Raw genomic sequence first — 8,030 nt, forward strand, 5'->3', positions numbered from 1 at the left:
GAATCGATTACATCGTTGAATTTGTGGTGCAAAAAAGTGTCAAATGACTATAAACTTGACCCCTTTCTAACACCGTTAATTCTGAGCACCCTTGAATATCAAAGATTCCCCTAAGATTCCTTTCTGGAGATGGGCAAAAATCTGCTGCTAGGATGAGTATCTGACTTCACCACTACGCTCCTTGCGAAAAACTGAGTAAAATGAGTATAAATTCAGCCTAGTTTTGAAACTGTTGTTTTTGGGCCTTTAGGGAATCTCAAGGATTCCTCAAGATTCCACAAAGATTCTTCTCTGTAGGTTGACTGAATCTGCTTCTCAGATGACAAATCTGATCTCACCATCGCACTCCTTACAAAATTCTGAGAAAAATAAGTATAAAGTCAGCATCATTTCGCCTCAGTAAAAAATCGACCTCTAAGGGAATGTAAAGATTCCTTAACATTCTGCAAAAGGAATATTACTGCAAGATTCCCCCTTGTCTCGAAAATTGCATCATCATGGTTCTGCCTTGGTCACTATGTCAAGGTTCCACCCTCTCAACCCCCGTGCTCACTGTTCCCTTCCCTTCACCTTTTGTCCGAGCCCGTCCTCCATAAAAATACAAACTTTTTATAAGCCCCGTGGGCTGTCTTTCCAAAGTCTAACAATGTTGGTACATTGGTGGCATGATACATTTAAGTCATTGTTGATTGGGCGGTTTTGGGTCAACCCACAACCCGCATCATTTTTTTATATTAAAATAACAAGATTGTTTTAACCGTCGTATCGAAGCCATCGGCAGATAGTTATATGGTGAGTAGGGCTTGTCCATTATATTATATAACATTCATATATATGTCGAACATACATTATAATCACCATATTGTATATGTTTGAACTTAAAACCAATATATATTTATGGATATGGTTACAAACCCTATAACAACCCTTTTCCTTTTAATTTTTAACAAAATGGTTTATTCAATCAATTTATTTTGAAATGCTTTTTTAAAATATAACCATAATTTGTCCTTTTATGGTTTTTGTTTTTATATGATTTTTTTTAATATTTTTTTGTTTTTAATGAAATTTAATATTATTATTATTATTTTCTCTTTTCTGCAAGGGTAAGGAGCTAATGATGGAGTGTCATGTGTTAGTGGCTCATTGGCAGTCAATTGTCACATATGCCTTATGGGTCCCACTTTCCCATTTTAACTTGTGAATTTCTTGTGGTCATAAAATGGTCATACGAACTCTAATTGAGGTGGCGTTCACATCATTGGGTATGTAATGACAAACATTACAACCTGGTACCAATGTTGCTGACATTCGGGAACTTCAAAAATTGAGCCTTTCTAGAGCCACCTACATCATTCCTCCCCGCTGAGGAGCTTTTGGTCCTCCAAAAGCATGAACACAAATTGTAATCTGATGTACTCCCTCGTCTACACAACAAGTGCCCTAACAAGCCACACTTTCTTCTCCTTCACATTTGTTCTTCAGAGCAACAAGTGATGAATTGACACTTGTACCCTATGCAAACATGTTGTACAACTCACAACATACATGTTCTTTTACAAGACCAATCATGTCCCAAACAACCCCATAATTGCCAAGGGTTTATAACACACTCTTTGGTCAAGTTTACATCAGAATTATAACATAAACCAATATCCATTTATCAACTAAAAAGGGCCAAAACATGATTCATCATGTTGCTTTCTTAAGTGATGGAAAACACATCATCACTTTTACAATCATTTCACAACATGTGATTTACAAAATATGGTCATGACAAGCTACCATCTCTAATAAAACCATCTCCCACTCAACAAAGTGAATAGATCATCATCCTGGAGTGATCCACTTGTCGAAATCTCCCAACATGTGGCTCCCTGATGTCCACCACTGTTGTAATGGCTGCAAAAATTCTTCTTCTTCCTTCCCTAATGTGGAGAAGGGTTTACATGTCTTGTCTTTTGTCTTGTCTTTTTCCAACACTTAGCAACCACATGGTTATACAAGCCACAAAAATTACATGGTTTTCTATGTAATAAAATTTGCCCATCATTAGAAATTTGCCTGTAACCAAAAGGAACATTAGCATATTGAGACTTTTTATACATTGCTTGTTTGTTTCTAATGCAATGCTCACATTTCTTAGTTCTTTCTTTGAAATTCCCTCTATCATAGGAAGTATGTGATGTGTGCTCAACATCCTTTCTCCTCAATGGTTTCGACAGTGGATTTGAAGCTTACATTTCCTTCGAGCACACTCCTTTAATGTACCCCAATCCTGCAAATCAAGGTCTTTGTACAACCTCCATTGGTTGAGTTATTCCTTGGCCATTAACACCAATTCCTCCTCCTTTATACCCCGTCTTGGTAAGGAGTCTCATGTCGGTTCCTAAAATGGGTAACTCAAGGCTTCCAATATAAATGACATCGTATGAAAATGAAACTAAATAATTAACAACATTGTTTACCTCAGTTATTGATTTTGAAGTTGGTGATGATGGCTCTGTTGAGCCTTTTTTGCACTTCAACTTTTCCAAGGCCTCTTCTGTGGCTCATAATTGAAGTTGCAATATTTTCTTCTCCTCTTCTAATTCTTATAGAAGTCTCCTCAATTCAATGTTATCTACTTGAAGGCTCTGATTAATCTCTTTATTTGAATGATGAGAAGAAGATGAAGAAGAAGTATATTCACTCAAAGATGGAGATGGAGTATCGTCCTTCCCTCTCTCTTTCCCCCTTTCCTCTGTTGCCATTTTATCCTCATAATATGCATACATTATGTCTACCATTTTTTACATCCTATAGAAGGCCTCATAGAGATCTTTATTGTTCTCCATTTTCTTTCTTGTTGCACGTTCACTTTGGTTACCATTCACACTCACAATTCACATAAGCAAGAAGACCGCTCTAATACCAAACTTGATATGGATTCTCTCAGGTACTAGAATTAACCAAGATCTTTTACTTTTGTGATGTTAGCATAATTGCATGTGAAAGAGTATGAAAAACCACATGTGCATGCTTTAAATAAGATGAAACATAATGACAACCATCAAATTAAAGAAAAAACACAATTTGATAAAAGAGTTCACCTAGTGTCTGTTATGTCTTTGGGCCCGATGTTAAGAGTGGGAGGTCGCTTCATTAATTTATGCAATATAATGATGATTACATGGTATTTTCTTTGTCAGTACAAGGATAAACTCCCTCAACTAAAGTGGCATGTATCTCCACAAGACATTCTCCTATAGGAACTCTCACTCATATGGGCCCTCCTTTAGCATGACAAGATATCAAATTCTCACATGAAGTGGCATACAAGTATCCTCCAACATAATGGTAAACAAGGATCTCAACATCAAAATCATCATCTCAACAAATCAAAAGAAAGACATGGCATCACAACATCTTAAACCTCCACTTTCAGGAATGGCCTAAAAATGCACAACTTTGCAGATTGCACCATTGAATTCGTAGCGCGAAATCATGTCAAATGACTGTAAATTGGACCCCTTTCTAGCACCGTCAATTCTACGCACTTGGGAATATAAAAGATTCCCCCAAGATTCCTTTCTGGAGATGGGCAAAAAAAATTCTGTTCGGATGACGAATCTAACTTCACCACTGCGCTCTTTGCGAAAAACTGAGTAAAATGAGTATAAAGTCGGCTTGGTTCTTAAATTGTCGTTTTTGGGCCTCCAAGGAATCTCAAAGATTCCACAAAGATTTTTCTTTGTATGATCACTGAATATCTACTACTTAGATGACAAATCTGATCTCACCATCGCGCTCCTTGCGAAATTATGAGAAAAATGAGTATAAAATCGGCACCATTCAACGTCGGTAAAAAAGCAGCGTCCAAGGGAATCTAAAGATTCCTCAACATTATACAAAAGGAATATTCCTGCAAGATTCTCCCTGTCTCGAAAATCATGTCTTCATGGTTCCGCCTCGATCACTGTGTCAAGGTTCCATGCTCTCGACCCTTGTGCTCACTGTTCCCTTCCCTTCACCTTTCGTCAGGGCCCGTCCTCCATAAAAATACAAACTTTTTATAAGCCGCATGGGCGGTCTTTCCAAAGTCTGATAGTGTTGGTACATTGTTGTCATGATACATTTAATTCCTTGTTGGTTGGCCGGTTTTGGGTCAAACCCCACCGTCCACATCATTTTGTTATATTAAAATAACACGATTGTTTTAACCATCGTTTCAAAGCGATCCGCAGATAGGTATATGGTGAGTAGAGCTTGTCCATTATATTATATAACATTCATATATATGTCGACCATACCTTATAATCACCATATGATATATGTTTGAACTTCAAACCAATATATATTTATGGATAAGGTTACAAACCATATAATGACACTTTTCCTTTTAATTTTTAGCAATATGGTTTATTCAACAAATTTGGTTTGAAATACCTTTTTAAAATATAATCATAATTTGTCCTTTTATGGTTTTTGTCTTTATATATATATATATATATATATATATATAATGAAATTTATTATTATTATTATTATTATTATTATTGTTGTTAGTTGGGAAGTTTTGGGTCAAACCCCATTAGCGTGCATCATTTTTTAATATTAAAATAACATGATGGTTTTAACTGTCGTACCAAAGCCATCCGCAGATAGGTATATGGTGAGCCATTATATTAAATAACGTTCATATATATGTCGACCATATGGTATATGTTTGAACTTCAAACCAATATATATTTATGGATATGGTTACAAACCATATAACAACCTTTTTCCTTTTAAGTTCTCAAAAGAATAGTTTATTCAACCAATTTGTTTTGAAATACCTTTTCAAAATATAACCATAATTTGTCCTTTTATGGTTTTTGTTTTTATATGATTTGATTTTAACATATATTTGTTTTTAATGAAATTTATTATTATTATTATAATGATTTTGTCTTTTCTACAGGGGAAAGGAGCCAATGATGGAGTGGCATGTGTTAGTGGCTCATTGGCAATCAATTGTCACATATGCCCTATGGGTCCCACTTTGCCATTTTAACTTGTGAACTTTTGATGGTCATAAAATGGTCATACAAACTCCAATTGAGGTGTCGTTCACGTCGTTTGGTTTTTAATGACAAACACTTCGACCTGGTACCAATGTTTTTGAGATTCTTAAACTTAAAAAATTGAGCCTTTCCAGAGCCACCTGGATCAGTGAATATCTTAAGCATACGAACTCGGATTTGAGTGTTGTTCGCGTCGTTGGTATCAGGACAGCAAACTCTATGTTTTGGTCCTGGTTTCGATGAAATTAGAAGACTTTTAATTTTGATCCTTTACAGAGTCACCTGGATCATTCCTCTCCACTGAGTAGCTTTTGGTCCTCCCAAATCATGAACATTATCTGTAATCTGATGTACTCCCATGTCTATACAACAAATGCCCTAATAGGCCACACTTCCTTTTCCTTCACCTCTGTACTCTAGAGCCATAAATGATGAACTGACACCTGTACTTTATGAAAACCTGTAGTATATCTTACAAAATACATGTTCAGTTACATGACCTATCATAACCCAAGCAAACTCGATATTTGTCAAGAGTTTATAACACACTCTTTGGTCAAGTTTACATCAAAATCATACAAAAACCAATACTCCAGCTATCAACAAAAATACCAAAAACATCATCATGTTGCATTCATAAGTGGTGGCAAATTTTTCATCACTTTTACAATCATTTCACAACATATGATTTATAAATGTGGCCAAAATCAACTACTCAAAAATGCTACTCATCTCTTACCCAACCATGTTGATGGGCTCTCTTCTCGTAGATAGATTTCTTTTTGATTTGCTTCACCGGCAGGTTCCTTCTTGGTCTTCCTTCAATCACTGCTCTGGATGGAGTTCCCAACATGTGGCTCACATGTGGCTCTTTGATGTCCACTCTTGTTGCAATGAATGCAAAAATTCTTCTTCCTCTAGATCTTCCTGACCTTCTTCCTACCATGATTTGGAGAAGGGCTTTCATGTCTTGTCCTCTTCCTTTCTTCCATTCTTTTCCAACATTTGGTAAAACAATAGTTATACTAGCCACAAAAAGTAAATGGTTTTCTATGCCACAAGTTCTGCTCATCATTAATATTCCTGTAATCAAAATGAACATTAGAATACTGAGACCTTTAATACCTTGCATGGTTGTCTCTAGTGAAAATTTCATGAGAAGAAATTTCTAACACCCTCCTCCCACATCTACCCAAGTAACTGACCAACTGGGATAAACATGTGACAAGAGGCCACTATGATATGATTCAACCTCCTAAGTCATGTTAAGGAAGTGGAACCAGTAGAAACACACAATAAATACCTTTAACATAAGCATTAGGTCCCTCAGGAACCATCCCAACCTTTCTGTCAATCAGCCCCTGAGTCCCACTGAGATTTTAGACCACTTGACACCCGGACGCTCCCATGATATGGGCATGACAATGTCCAGGAGGCTCTGGACGCTCTCATGATAAGGCATGCCAACATCCAAGGACTAAATTTCACAGTGTTGTGCCAACATCCCTGGGATTTGAGCCACTTTTTCAAGCCCAAATCCCAGGTCACTGCCAATAATCCAATGACACTCTCAAAACAACAATATTACAAGGAAATGGGAATACAAATTCAATTACTTGAGTAAGACCTTGATTGGACCCCTACTAGCCATGATAGGAATTTCGTTAAACATATCACGCATATGTAATATAAAGGTATAACTGACAGATCTAAGCATAGGGGTCTCATACTCATCTAAGAATCGCTAAGAATCATTGATGCCCCAACACATTAGCTGCCATTTCATCCATTAGGTCATAGATACAATTTTCATTCACTTACAAGTAAAAACATGATGACATCCATACATAGCTACTGTCATAAAACACATACATAACCAACATAATAATAACATAAATGTCGAGGAAATCACAGCCATATGATCCACATATAAACCAGTATAATACTCATAAAATAACAAGGATAAAGAACCTCATATTATTGATGCAAAGGCCAACCAGTTATGGGACTTCCATGAACCACCCGACCGTAGACATGGCTGAGCCAAAAATCTCTTCAGCCAGTCATCCCTGTGCTATATTCCAAGCATGAATGTGGGATCTCATCAAACACATCAATCCAAAACCATCAAGGCCTTCCAGAGGCCAACCACCTTAAACCATCAAACAGTGGTTCCACCTTATGGTTGAACATCACCAGATTGGTCTCTATCCAAGCCTTCCAGGGCTCTAGAGCGTTTGTTCCAACCAAGGTTCCATGACTAGTAACTCAACCCACAATTGTTGTCGGGCTCCAGAGCATTTGTCTAACCAAGGCTCCAGGACTAGTAACTCAACCCACCAAGGGCTCTAGAGAGTTTGTCCAAGCAAGGCTCCAGGAACTAGTAACTCAACCCAAGCTAAGGAAACATAAGAACCAACCAGAAAACAAAGAAAAATGAACCCACAACACCATGGCTATCTAGGAAATGGCAAGGCTAGGAAAATCCATTGTCATTCCAGGCAATCCTCCATGCCAGTGACATATCATGACCAATAAACCACATGCATATGCCATGCATGCCAAAACTAGTGAGGAAAACATACTTGCAACTCGATACCCACAAGAAAAACTCGTTTTAGTTGTTGATCCTAATGTCCTCTTGTGTTTTCTTGCTCTTCATTTTCCTTCTTGCTCCAAAAACCCAAGTATGCCACACCTTGCAAGAGTGCTCCAAGAAAACTCCAAGTGTCCAAGAGTGAGAGAGAGAGAGAGAGAATAATGAGAGAGCTCCAAAACTAAACTGACAAAATGCTACCAACTGGTCCTCAAAATATTTTTTATCATTTAGGCCTCTATTTTCTTCATTTTCCATAATTTTCCTTCAATTTCCTCCTCACATGCAACCTGTGACCTTTCACCTCCCTTTTCTCTTAATTTCCATTATTTTCATAAATAAATTTTCCAAAAATGACATTTTCCTTTCCAAAGACTTAACCATTG

This window comes from Pinus tabuliformis, chromosome 6 (genome assembly GCF_031772625.1).
Source record: "Pinus tabuliformis cultivar Carrire ecotype Pingquan chromosome 6, CPIR1, whole genome shotgun sequence".
NCBI lineage: Eukaryota > Viridiplantae > Streptophyta > Pinopsida > Pinales > Pinaceae > Pinus > Pinus tabuliformis.